Raw genomic sequence first — 13,783 nt, forward strand, 5'->3', positions numbered from 1 at the left:
GGTCAGGACTATAAAGTGACCTGGCTGGGTGCTTCTGGCTCGGAGCCTCTCTGAAGTTGAGTCATGTGTTAGTCAGATTTCCATCACTGTGACCAAAATACTTGCAATGAATCAACTTGTTTTGGTGTCGTCTCCCTTCTTTACCTTTGAGACAAGATACTGCTATGCAACCTAGGCTGGCCTTGAACTTAAGATCCTCTAACTTAGCCTCCCAAGTGCTGGGTATATACACCATGTCCAGCCCTGTTTTTGTCTGTTGTGGAGCTTGAAATCAGGGTCTGGACACTGTCCCTGAGCTGTCTGTTCAAGGCTAGTGCTCTACCACTTTGAGCTACAGCTCTACTTCTGGTTTTCTGGTGGCCACTTGGAGATATGAGTCTCACAGGCTTTCCTGTCCAGGTTGGCTTTGAACCATGATCTTCAGGTCTCAGCCTCCTGAGTAGCTAGGATTATAGGTGTGAGCCACCAGTGCCTGGCCCGGGCTCCTTGAGTTTGTGATTGCCCTGGCCTGTTTCTTTGCCTATGGAACATGGTTCCATGTGCTGAGTGTATATGATCTATTGCTCTCAGGGTAGTGAGGAAGCAAAGAGAGAAACAGGAAGGAGCTAAGACCCCCATATTCCCTTCAAGGGCACCCTCCTAGTGACCTAACTTCCTCCCATTAGTCTTTTTTTTTTTTTTTTTAGTTAATCCTGGGGCTTGAACTCTGGGCCTGGGCGCTGTCCCTGAGCTCCTTTTGCTCAAGGCTAGTGCTCTACCACTTGAGCCACAGCTCCATTTCCTCCTACTCGTCTTGTGTTCCTCAGACTTTTACCCCTGGGGCAAAATACGTGAACAGAACAACTTCAGGAAAGAAGGAATTCATTTTAGTTCCTGGTTTCAAAGGTTGTAGGTAGTCCATCACGGTACAGAGGATTTGGGGGTGCACGTACCTCATGGTGGCCAGGAGAGAGAGTGAGAGAGTGAGAGTGAGCAAGCAAGCACTCAGATTTCCTTCCCCCTCTCTTCTATTCTGTCTGGTTCCCCAGCCTGTGGGGTGCTATTGCTCACATTGGGGGAGGTGTGTCCGCTTAGTTAATCCTCTCTGGAAAGACTGTCAAATGACTCATTTCCTAGGTGCTTCTCCATCCAATCAAGTTAGCAGTCAAGATTACCCAGCACAAGCCCCATCCACTACAGCTATTCTCACCTCCAGTAGCACGTTGGGTTGGTGACCAAGCCTTTAACACGGGGGCTGTGGGGGCCATTCATGATCCAGGCTAGACGAGGCCCTGTCAATGGGGTCGGGGACAGAGAGGACGGGAAGGCCAGGAGCAAGAACCATCCCTTTCTAGACTGCACTGCTTGTTTCCTTGGCCTGAGAGCAGACCAGCAGCCTGGCCTTCCCAAGCTTCAAGCAACAGCAGGAGGGACACAAGTCAGAGCACAGGGGAAGATGGGAGAAGGTGAGGAATGTAAAGGAGGCTCTCTGAGGGGAGGGACCCTGCAAGAAGTCTCCTTGGGGTTGGGGGCAGGTACCTCTCAAGCTTGACCCGATGGAGACCCCACTCCCCCGAATTTGCTGAGTTTTTGTCTTCCAGGGTGAGCTGTGTGTGTGTGTGTGTGTGTGTGTGTGTGTGTGTGCAGGGGGCCCTCAGGGTCCTGATTGTGATTGCCTGATGGTTCCCCCCCCCCCCCCCGCCGTCCCCCAAAGCTTTCACCCAGTGTGCGCCTATTGTGCAAGGGGCAAGCTGCCCTGCATGGGGCGCTGTGTGCTCTGCACTGCCAAAGGCGCCCACCCCGGAGGATGCTGGCACTAGCCTGCACTCCGCCAACCAGGCCAGGTATGTGGCACCCGGCTGGATCTGCCTGGAAAATAGGCACCTTCTTCCCGTTTCCCCAAAGAGGGTGCGCTAACTGGGCCCAGGTCCTGTGGCTGATCTGCCCGGAGGAGAATGCTGGGGCCCAATTCCTACACAGATGTTGCACCCCCAGGGCCTGAAGCTGACAGGGTCCCAGCTGCAGGGCTAGGGCATGAATGAGACGGGCAGGCAGACGTGGACCCTGTGTTCCTGAGTCTCCATGGAAGTTACCCTCCATGACTTCAGATGTGGCCGAGGCAGAGGGGCGCTCCTCTGGGCGCTGGACCTGCTTGGCTTTGGGCGGTCAGGAAGGCTTTGGCTGAGGGGATGGCTTTGAATGGATTGGCGGGGAGGGAGAGGGATCTGGACAGCTGGAGCCCAAGGCACAAGGGCCCGGTGGGAAGGAAGAGCATGCTGCATTCTGGGAACTGTCAGAACTGTGAAGTTGGCCGGAGGCAGATGGAATCCTGGCCTCTTCGGGTCCCTGGTGTCTAGACTGTGGTGAGGCCCCCCGGGGGGACCCTGGGAGCTAGCTGCTTTCTTGGTTGAACAGAAGATGTTGGAAGGTGCTTAGGGCTCAGGAAAAGGCTGAGAGCGGACTGTGATGATACACGTACATAAACTCTGCAGGAGATCCTTAGTCAGGTCCAATTTAGCAAACGTTTATGAACAATACTGTATGCCATACACACGCATACACAACACACAACACACACACACACACACACACACACACACACACACACACACCCATGAAGGAGGTTTCCACGAGGTGGAAACTGAGATGGAGACGGAGATGTTTCTTAACTGGGAGAAGTTTCTTACCTCCGAGATGTGGCCCAGTGAGAGGGGCCAGAGCCTGAGGCTTCCTGAGTTCTCTAACCTTAAAGAAGACATGGGGGAGGGGAGCCCGGAAGATGTTGACTTCTGAGAGAGAACCTTCTGGAAGGAGGACATACCACCTGGGGTGGGGCAGGGACAGAGAGGCCAGATGATTGGCAGAGGGAGGTGTGTCCTGTGTGGCCAGCGGTGGACCATGTCCCTTGTTGTTGGGCTGAGCTGGGGTCAGGAAAACCTCGGTCAGCACTGGCTGAGTCCCAGGCCTCCGCTGGGCCAGGAGTAGGTTCCAGAAGGTCTCAAGCTGGGGCAGGTGGCCCAGGTAAAATGGGAAGGGCAGCTGGTTGTGACCCTGGGCTGTGGCGGCTAAGGAGCTGGGTCTTTCCTGTCCTCTTCCCCCCTCCCCCCAGTCTAACCCGTGCCAACTCTCTGGCCTCCCCAGGACCTGTGGGCCCAGAACCTGCTTGGAGAATCCTCCTGCCCCACCCCAGGGACTCAAATCCCTGCAAGTCCCGGCCCTGGGGCAGTGCGGCTGGGCTGGGGACATTCCAGGCTTTGGGAACCTGATAGGAAATTTGATGCTGGCGTCTGGTAGTGTGTGTGTGTGTGTGTGTGTGTGTGTGTATGTGTGTGTATGTGTGTATGAGAACTCTGTCTGCAAACGTGTCCCAGCCCACGGATCCATGTTAGGCCAGACTCAGGGTCTCCCACGCAATTGTGTGTGAGTCAGAGGGTCTCCTAAGCGCCAGGCTGTTTGCATGGATGTGGCTGTGAGATCCTGGACGAGTGTGTGTGTGTGTGTCTGCGCATATGTGCATGCCAGTGTGCACACGGGGCCTGGAGCCTGCTGTAAGGGGGGCCGCCCCTTACTCCTTGGCGAGGTTGGCACGGGGCCTGGGTCCCCGCCAGCCAGCCACCTCTGCCCTGTTGGGGCTTGGGGAGGGGAGGGGACCCCTAGCCTACCCGCTCCCTCCGGCCCCCCCCCCCCCGCCCCTCCTGCGGGGAGGGTCTCGGCCCCCAGCCCCGCCCCCTCCCCGCAGCTCCGACCCTGGGCCGGGCGGGGCGGGAGGAGCGCGGTGGAGTTTCCATTTCATACCTCGCGGCTAAAACTTTCTTTCTGTGTCTCTCCCGCCGGCAGTCTGCAGCTTCTCCTGTCATCGGAAATGCCAGGCCAAGGTAAGGGACGGCGCGGGCTCCGGGGGTCCCTGGGAGGACTTGGGGGGGGGGATCCCTGGGCCAGGGTAAAGGGGGGGGGGCACCGGCAGGGCGGGGCGGGGCCGGGCTGTCCCTCCTCCTCTCTTTGTTTATGCAAAGCGCGGGGCGCGCGAGGGTCAAGGTGAAGGCGCAGGCCCAGGGGGGCGCGCGGGGGCGTGGGGGGGCGCGCAGGGCCCCCGCGCACAGGGGCGGACAGGGGGTGGAGGGACCCGGACGCTCCTGGAGGTGGCTGGCAGGACGGAACCCAGGTCTTCGGGGGTATTCCCCCCTCCCCCCCGCCCCGGGGCCTGAGGACGAGGGGGTGGGGCGCGCGATGTGTGGCAGTCACCCCGCGGCGGGCCGTGGAGAGCTGGGTTTGGCTCCATTGAGGCAGGCTGGGTAAATGGGGTGTCTCTAGTGGCAGGACCCCGCGGGCCCGAGAAGGGGTGCGTGGGGGTCAGTCGGGAGCACGGAGGATCTTGGAACCGGCTAAGCCACTGTCCCTCCAGTCTGTACTATCCAGGCCCCATCTTGGTCCTCAGTTTCCTCCACTGTGGCTCCTGGTTGATCTTGGCGGGAGAGGGACATCGGGGAGGCCAGAGAACCACGGACCGACCCCCGGGGTTGCCGGCTCGGGTCACCCAGGTGTCTGGCCAGGGCAGAGGGGCAATATGGAGCAGTGTGCAAGACAACTGCCCTGTCAAGCTGCTGGGCCCCACCTGGGGTGGGCTTCCCTTCCCTCTTCCCTTCCCCCTCCCCCCCCCATTCCTTTCCCTTCCCTGCTTTCCCCTTCCTCGCCCTTCCCTATCATCTTCCCTTTCCCCTCCTCCCCTGCCAGCGTCCACCCCTTCTCCACCCCTGCCCTTTCGCCTGCTTTTGCTGCCCATGCTCCTCCTCTCAGACCAGCGCTCTGGGAATGGAGAGAGGAGGACTGATGCTTCAGAAAGGAGCACTGTCAAGGGAGAGTGAGTGTCCCCCATCTCTGCTCTGCTGCTTAGGAGCTGGGTGGCTCCTGGCAGCCCAGGTGCCTCTCCGAGGTGAGGCTGGTTCGTCCTCAGGTGTGTGAATGAACAGGGTTCCTGAAGCTGGTCAGAGGATTACATGCCATGGTGTGTTTCCCCTCTTGCAAGCTGCTCAGCACTGAGGTTGGTGGGATGACTGCCCAGTGCAGTAGATCTGGGGCCTTGGGATTCCTTCAGAGCAGGGATGGAGGAGGGCACCGTGAGGGCTGGGGGAGCTTGCGTGGGGCTTTGGATACTCCTTGCTGGGGCAGGTGTGTCTCCCTTCTATAAACTCCAGGCTGTGGGTTCACTTAGCCATGGTGCAAAGGGCCTGTGGCCTGCAGTAGAAGCATCTGTGCAGTGACTTTTCTGCCCATTGCTGCCGCTTTGCAGACTTCTCAGCTTTATTGTTGGGCTTCCTGCTCCATCACCGTCCTCGTTCTGTTCATCTGGAGTAGCACTGTCCAGCCTGAACCCCAGAACCTTCCAGATTTCTTGCTCATCTCTTCTCCCCCTCCCTCTCGCTTCTTGCACCGGTGCCTCATTATCGCTGTGGACACTTAGGCTGCGCTTTAGGTCACACAGGAGTTAGCAGATTTTATGCTTAAAGCGCAGGTTGAAAGAAGCATGCTGTCTTACAGATGGGGAAATGGAGGCACCAAAAGGTGGAGTGACTTCCCAAGGGGGTCTCAGTCCCCACTTGGTCTGGGTGCCCTGCATGCTGGCAAGCGTGTCTCCATTCTGCCACCTCTTGGCGGAAGCAGGAAACATGTGAAGAGGATAATGGAAGACCTTGCTGGCCACTGACCCCCCCCTAGCCACAAAGGGTCTGAGTACGGAAGATAGGTGGCCCAGAGAGGCCCACAAAGATGTGGCCGGAAGTGGCTTCATCAAGCCCCACACAGGTGGCTCATGCCTGTCATCCTAGCTCCTCCAGAGGCTGAGATCTAAGGAAGCCAGCCTGGGCAGAAAAGTCTGTGAGACTCTGTTCTCCAATTAACCAGCAAAAAAGCTGGAAGTGAGCCGGGTGCCGGTGGCTCATGTCTGTAATCCTAGCTACTCAGGAGGCTGAGATCTGAGGAACACAGTTCAAAGCCAGCCCGAGCAGGAAAGTCTGTGAGATTCTCATCTCCAATAAACTACTCAGAAAAAGCTGGAAGTAGTGCTGTGGCTCAAATGGTAGAGAGAGTATTAGCCTTGAGCACAGAGAGGCTCAGTGACAGAGCCCAGGCCCTGAGTTCAAGCCCCAGGATTGGAAAAGAGCTGGAAGTAGAGGTGTGGTTTAAGTGGTAGAGTGCTAGCCTTGAGCAGAAAAAAGCTAAGTGACAGTGCCCAGGCCCTGAGTTCTAGCTCTGGTAAGTGTGTGTGTGTGTGTGTATGTGTGTCTGTGTGTGTGTGTGTGTGTGAGAGAGAGAGAGAGAGAGAGGCACCTCTTATTGTGCATTGGCTTGTGTGTGAGAACAGAAGGAGGTCACAGGTGAACTTGGGCTGCGTGTATGTTTGCGTGCGTGTGTGCCCTGCCTGGTGATTTTCATGCCTGCTGGGGGCTCTAGGACCCCTGGCTGCCACTGTCCTGCTCTGGCCTCCTCTGCCTGGCTGAGGAGCCCAGCCAGGACCAGAGGGGGCCTTGGCAGCCAGCGGCCGTACAGATGGGGCTTTTTATAGGAAAACAGGACCCACTGGTGGTGTGGGCCCCACCCAGTTGGCATTTCGTTCTAAGAAACCACAGCTCTCACCACTGCCCTGCTCTTTTCCTCCTTCTGGGAAGGGCAGGGGGAGCCCCTGAGCACACAGCAGGGCTCTGTGCTCCAGATTTCATAACCAGATACACTCCATAGTCACCCTGTCTCTTTTCCCGGATTCTCACACCACCGTTACACTGTTCCCGCGTGCAGGAACCTGTGCTACAAGAAATAAGAACACTGAGAGGATTTGGCTAGGGTAGCCCAGCAGAACTTCTTGGAGGCAGAGTTGTGTGCGATGGAGCTTGATGATAGGGTGGATGTGCAAAGATCCTGAGGTGCGCTGCACTTGTGGTGCTTTGAAAGAAGGTTTTGCAGCTAGGTGAGTGCATAAGGGAGAGTTCTGACTCTGAGAGGCTTGATCTGACCTTCACTGGGTGAAGGTCGCTCTGGCCTTGAGCAGACACTAGGACCAGGCGCGAGGTCAGGGGCCTAGATGCTGCTGACTGTGGTCACATGAGACCAGCTGGTGGCTTAGCCTGCGGTATCCCGGGGAAGAAGGGCTGGGTCTGGAGGGCATTCTGAAGTAGAGCCGGAAGCTGGTGGGCAGGATGTTGAGTGAGAGGGAGAAAACCAGCTCAGGGATGATGCCCAGGCTGTGTCCAGAGCGCGCGGCATGTGGTGGTTTTGTGTACTGAGACGGAAGAAGTGTGTGAGGCTCCTCCTGGGTAGAAGGTTCCAGAACCCTGCTTTGCTAGATCTTTCCACGGCTCTCCTCCCATACCCGGGGGGCTTCTAGCTCACATCGATCATCTCCAGTTAATTCATTGCACTCCAGCCACCTGCTCGTGGGTGCCTGGTTCTGAATGCCCGAATGTACCACTTTCTAGAATGCTTCTGCAGCATGCACTGCGTCCTGAATCCGAGGTACGAGTGCATAGCAGCACGGTGCAAAGGAATCATCCCCCTGGAGTAAGCTGCCCTGAACTCATAATCTGACTTGTTGTAGTGAAACCACCCTTTGCAAAACTGCTCAAGATTGAGAGACGAGATTGCCCCCAAAGTTAGTGGCCCACGGCAGCAGGATGTATGATCTCAAGCCATCTTTGAGAGTCTGGACTTTGGGGGTGTGCTTACTTGGGCTGGAGTTGGGGGGAGGTGAGGGCCACAACTCTCTGGTTATTGTCTGCATTAGCGGCAGCGCAGTGGGGCTGGCTGGTGGTGGCCCCCGTGTCCCTGCCGCGTGGCACTGGGGCCCGGTAGTCAGTGACTCAAGAGCGAGCCAGGTAGAGTTGTCCTTGAGTTCTGGTTCTGAAAGACACCCTGGTCTGGCAAGTGACTCAGTCCTGTGCCAGGTGGGAGGGCCTGAGCTGGGGCCGACACCTGGGGGACCTGAGCCCATGGGGCCATGTTGGAAGCTGCGGAGAGTGCTAGGCTGAGCTGGTTCTCTGGAGGCCTGGGTGAGGCACGGAGGAATCAGGTGCTGCGTGTGTGCTCTGTCCCCTGAGGTGGAGAGGGGGATGGCCTGTGGGCGCACGGTGGGCACCTTTCCCCTTTCTTGAAATGGTTGAGGAGGATGGAAAAGGAGGCTGGCATCCCGTGCCCAGCTCTTGGATTACTTGAACCTGCACTGTGCACAGGAATCTCTGCTAACTGGGAGGCAGAGATCCAGAAGGATCGTGGTTGGAGGCCAGTCCCTGAAAAAAAAAAAAAGTCAGCGAGATCCCTGTCTCAACCAATAGTGAGGTTGAATAGTTGATTCCTGTCACCCCAGCTACTCAACAGGCCTTAGGAGGATGGTGGTCTACACTAGCCTTGTGCAAAAATGTGAAGACCCTATCTAAAAAAAGAAAAGAAAAAACGAACACAAAAAGGGCTGAGGCGTGACTCAAGTGGTAGAGCGCCTGTGTAGCAAGCACAAGGCAGAGTTCAAAAGGTAGTACCGTCAAAAAAAAAGAAAGTTAAGATTCCAGGTGCAATGACCTACTCCTGCAATCCCAGCTGCTCATGGGGGCCGGGGGGTAGGAAGATCAAGGCTAGAAGCGAGCCCTGGCAAAACTCGGAGACCTTATCTCAGAAAACAATGACTAAAAGCCAAAGGATTATGGGGGTGGTTCTCGAGGTAGAATACCTGCCTTGCATCCCCGAGGCCCTGAGTTCTCCCCACACTACCGCCAAACACAAAGCAAAACCCCACCAAGAATGTCAAGAAATTGTTTCTTTTTAGGGAGAGATTGAGGAGACCAGGAAAGAAACAGAAGCAAAACCTTTTGTGAATTCCCCTTCTGCCTCTGGTACAGAGGGCCTCCAAATAATTCCAATCATTCCCATTTTCCTGACTGGGGTACAACTTGCACATCATTAGCCACACAAAACTTGAATATAAGGCTTGATAAATTTGTACATAGATAGGAATTGGATCAAGTACTAGAAATACTCAGGGCCTAAGTGTGATCCATTGGCTAGCACTTTACTACTTTGTGCCACACCTCCACTTCTGTTTATCTGGTGGTAAATTGGAGATAAGAGTCTCATAGCCTTTCCTGCCTGGGCTGGTATCTAACTGGGATCCTCAGATCTCAGCCTCCTGAGTAGCTAGGATTACAGATGTGAACCACTGGCACCTTTGGCTTTTTTTTTTTTGCTCAAGGTTAGTGCTCTACCACTTGAGCCACAGCTCTACTTCTAGCTTTTTGGTGGTTAATAGGAGATTAGAGTCTCATGGACCTTTCTGCCCAGGCTGGCTTTGAACCTTGATTCCTTAGATCTCAGCCTCGTACGTAGCTAGGATTGCAGGGAAGCGCCACCAGCACCTGGTCAGGGATGTGTTGTTCCTGCCCTTGAACTTCCCCCAAACTTGAATCATTCATCGTGTTCCCTTTTGCACCTTACTTCTTCCACTCGGCATTTATGTCTGGAAGACTCCCCTGTATTTTTGTGGGTTGCAGTGTGTTCTTTTGTTTCTGTTGCTGTGTTGTATTCCTTGATGCGAATAAACCACAGTTTATCCATGCCGCTGCTGACAGCTTTGGGGCTCGTTCTGGGCTGGGGCTGTGCTGAGAACGAGCTGTGGGCACCTCCTCAGCTGTATGTACGCAGACCCATGCAGCACACGTATAGTCCCGCTCAGGGTGCGGGGAGGGGGCAGTGGGGCCCACAGTGGCCCCGCTTTATACAGATCTGACATTGAAGTCCAGTGAGGGTAGCCGGCTGGGGGAATGGCACCTCGGCACTGAGGGCGTCTCCGAGGTCTCAGATAGATGGGTGGAAGCAGGTAAGGATAGAGAGAGAGAGAGAGAGAGAGAGAGAGAGAGAGAGAGAGAGAGAGAGAGAGAGAGAGAGAGCGAGCATGAGAATATGCTGGAGATATACATGCGTGGACAGGTAAAGCGGGGCCATGGTGATGAGCCTGCAGCGCTTTCTGTCCCCAGAAGGAAGCAGATTCACAATTTCCTATGGACCCCCCACCCCTTGCCTGTCTTGGGGTCTGTTCCCCTTTTCTGGCTGAGGATTTGCCTTCCGCTTTCACTGCAAGCAGGTGCCCCATGGGTGGGTTATCTGCACTAGTTTTCCTCTCTGATCCAGAGAGATCTAGAAGATTTAGAGGTCTTCTCCTGGGTCTCCCTCTATCTCCTGCTTGGTAACGCAACAGCCTCTCAGCACATGGTGCTAGGTGCTCGGTGTTTTGTGTGTGTGTGTGTGTGTGTGTGTGTGTGTGTGTGTGTGTGTGTGTGTGTGTGTTTGACAGTCCTGGGACTTGAACTCAGGGCCTGAGCACTGTCCCTGAGCCTCTCTGTGCTCAAGGCTAGCATTCTAACCCTTGAGCCACACTGCCACTTCCAGCTTTTTCTGTGTATGTGATGCTGAGGAACCGAACCCAGGGCTTCATGCACGCTAGGCAAGCATACATTCCCAGCTCTGAGGTGCTTGATATTTTGTGCTTCTCTTTGAGAGGTTTGTAGATTTTATGAGAAAGTAGCCAAGATGATGCGCAGAGTTGAGATGTGGCCAGTGGGCGGTGTGTGTGTGTGTGCGTGTGTGTGTGTGTGTGTGTGTGTGTGCACGTGTGTATGTTCCCCAGGCTTTCCTCGCTGCATCCTCTCCTCCTGCCAGGCCTGACCTGATGCATTTCTGTATGTGGAGGGAGAAGGCTGTTGTGAGTGACAGGTCCTCCTCCCCTGTATCAAAAGGGCTTACAGCTCATCCTTCAAGCTTGAAAGGAAAGGAAATCCCATAATGAACCCCCACCTTTGAGCCGCGTTGCATGCCACCTTTCCTGCTAGTCTCATAAACACACCTGCAGCTTCTGTCTTGGTTGAGTGGGAGGCTTGGCTTCTCTGACTGCTGGGTGGGAGTGGGCTTTTCATTCCAGTACCCCTATTCCAGTGTGACATTCCAGTATCACAGCCTTGTGGACTGGTGAAGCTCTTTAGCCTTGGAGACAAGACAACTGAACGGAATCTCAGCTTGCTTTGTGCCCTTGGGCAAATCACCGGACCTCTGAGTCCTGATCTCCTCATTTGCATAACATGGTTATTACAGTAGGACCTATGGTGTAGGGTTTTTAGTGAGCAGTGAAAATGGTAACCCAGCTACAGTGCCAAGCGTGGTGCTCAAACGTTGCTAATAATAAACCAGGCGTGGTGGAGCATGCCTTTAATCCCAACCCTTGGGAGATTGTGGCAGGAGGACTAAGAGTTTGGGGATCATCCCAGGCTACTTAACCCCTTATCCCTCCCAAAGTTACTAATACTGTTTTATTTTAATCTTCTCCTATCTTTGTAAGGAGAGAGAATTCCCTTTCCTTTTCTTTCTTTCTTTTTTTTTGTTTTGGAGACAGGGTTTCACTATGTAGCCCAGGCTGGCCTTGAACTCTTGATCCTTCCATTTCAGTCACCCAAGTGCTAGGATTACAAGCCTGTACTACCATGCCAGCTAGGGCCATTTAATTATGAAGTTCAATAGTCACTGGCGAGATGCCCCAGCAATTCCACCCCGTGGTATTTACCAAAGAGATTAAAAACATGTCTTCAAAAATGATTTGTACATGAATGTTCATGGCAGTTAAATACACAAGATGCCCAAACTGGATAGGACCCAAATATTTCATGCCAGGTTAATGGGAAAACAAGTTGTGATCTAGCAGTACAATATGATGTTCCTGGCCATAAAAAGGAATGGACTATTCTAGCAGAGCTATGTGGGGGAGTCTCAGAAACACTGGGGAATTGAGAGAAGCCATGCCACGTGATCCACGTGAAAAGACAAACCCAGTGACAAAGAACAGATTAATGACTACATACTGGGAACTGGGTGATGGGAAGAGGGGCTGCAGGGGGCACGAGGGAACATTTTGGGGGACTGGAAATGGGGTCTCTTTCTCTGTTGTTTGTCACTAATATATGGTGGTTTGAACTCAGTGTCTCGACCAGGGCCACGCCCCTTTGTCTTAAGCCACGCCCACACCTGTAGGCCACGCCTCCACCCCCTGAGCCACAGCCTTAAGCCCGAAGTGCTCTGGATCTTTTTTTTTTTTTTTATGATTACTTATTTATTGTCAAAGTGATGTACAGAGGGGTTACAGTTTCATACGTAAGGCAGTGGGTACATTTCTTCTATAATTTGTTACCTCCTCCCTCATTTCCCCCCCTCCCCTCCCCCTTTCCCTTTCTTCCCCCTTGAGCTGTTCAGTTGGTTTACACCAAATGATTTTGTAAGTATTGCTTTTGGAGTCATTTGTCTTTTTATCCTTTATCGTGATTTTGATATTCCCTTTCACTTCCCTAGTTCTAATACCAGTGTATACAGTATCCAGGGTACTCAGATGAGACACAGTGATAGAGTGGGGGACAACCACAGGAAGAGGATACAAGAGGATCACCACCACCAACAAAAAAAAGCTACCATTTCACATGGCATGTTGAGAGTAATTACAACAGTGATATAACAGTCGTTTCTATAACATGGAGTTCATTTCACTTAGCATCATCTTATGCGTTCATAAGGGCATAGCTGTTGGGCTCTTGTGATCCTCTGCTGTGACTAGCCTAAACCTGTGCTAATTATTCTCTATGAGGGAGACCATAGAGTCCATGTTTCTTTGGGTCTGGCTCACTTCACTTAGTATAATTTTTTCCAAGTCCTTCCATTTCCTTACAAATGGGGCAATGTCATTCTTTCTGATAGAGGCATAAAGTTCCATTGTGTATATGTACCCCATTTTCCTGATCCATTCGTCTACTGAGGGGCATCTAGGTTGTGCTAGTTATCTAAGCGTGTCCATACACCTGCCCTAACTCTTCCAACTACACTCTTTTTAATTTTTTTAAATTTTTTGGCCAATCCTGGGCTTGGACTCAGGGCCTGAGCACTGTCCCATCCCTGGCTTCTTTGTGCTCAAGGCTAGCACTCTGCCACTTGAGCCACAGCGCCACTTCTGGCCATTTTCTATATATGTGGTGCTGGGGAATCGAACCCAGGGCTTCATGTATGGGAGGCAAGCACTCTTGCCACTAGGCCATATTCCCAGCCCCATCCAACTACACTCTTAAGTGCATTTTATATCAATTTCATCTTAAAAACATTTATTACACTAGAACCGCCTACCTGAGTATCTTCTACAGCCAAATTTCAACATCGCTATGGGAGTCTGAAGATTTATCCTGGTGGAGGCGCTGGGCATGGCGCCTTGCTGGACTTGAGGGCCTCCCTTGCCTTTGTTTCTATTGAGTGACCATTTTCTTGACATGTAATCCACATACTGTACAATTCATCCGTTTGCTGTGTATAATTCGGAGTATTGTTTCCTTAATCATCCATGGAGTTGGACAACCATCACCAGAATCAGTTGTAGCCATTCTCAGCACCCCAGAAAGCAACCCCGTACGTTTTGGTTGTGACCCCCCTCACCCCGCCTTGTCCCTTGTCCTGCCCTACTTTCTGCCTCTCTCTGTTTGCCTGCTCCAGAGGTTCTGCACCAGGGGACCACTGACTGCACCATCCCCACGCCTGGCTTCTCTCTCAGCATCTGGCTTTCGGAGCACATCTGTATGGTAGCTACATTTCTTTGGATGGCTGAAAACCATTGTGTCATAGAAGTGTACCGTATTTTCCGCTCTGCTAGTTGGTTGTTGGGTATTTGGGTTGTTTTGGCCTTAGACTGTTGGGAAGGATGTTGCCATGAGTATTCGCATACATTTTTCTGTTGGGGACGCTTGTCACTTGTCTT

At 53.4% G+C, this 13,783-nt stretch overlaps 1 protein-coding gene across 4 annotated transcripts in view; it reads left to right on the forward strand.

Moving 5' to 3' along the window:
* The first annotated feature begins 3,834 nt into the window (after positions 1–3,834).
* Positions 3,835–13,783, forward strand: part of Tns1 (tensin 1) — a 160,634-nt gene continuing 150,685 nt past the window's right edge. For 3 of the 4 annotated variants that reach the window (XM_048344792.1, XM_048344781.1, XM_048344791.1), the window contains exon 1: positions 3,836–3,854. The gene's annotated coding sequence lies outside the window, so the exon portion shown is untranslated. Of the gene's footprint in view, positions 3,855–13,783 lie in introns of all 4 variants that reach the window. The other variant, XM_048344790.1, reaches the window with a different exon arrangement.

Source organism: Perognathus longimembris, chromosome 4 (genome assembly GCF_023159225.1).
Source record: "Perognathus longimembris pacificus isolate PPM17 chromosome 4, ASM2315922v1, whole genome shotgun sequence".
Classification (NCBI taxonomy): domain Eukaryota; kingdom Metazoa; phylum Chordata; class Mammalia; order Rodentia; family Heteromyidae; genus Perognathus; species Perognathus longimembris.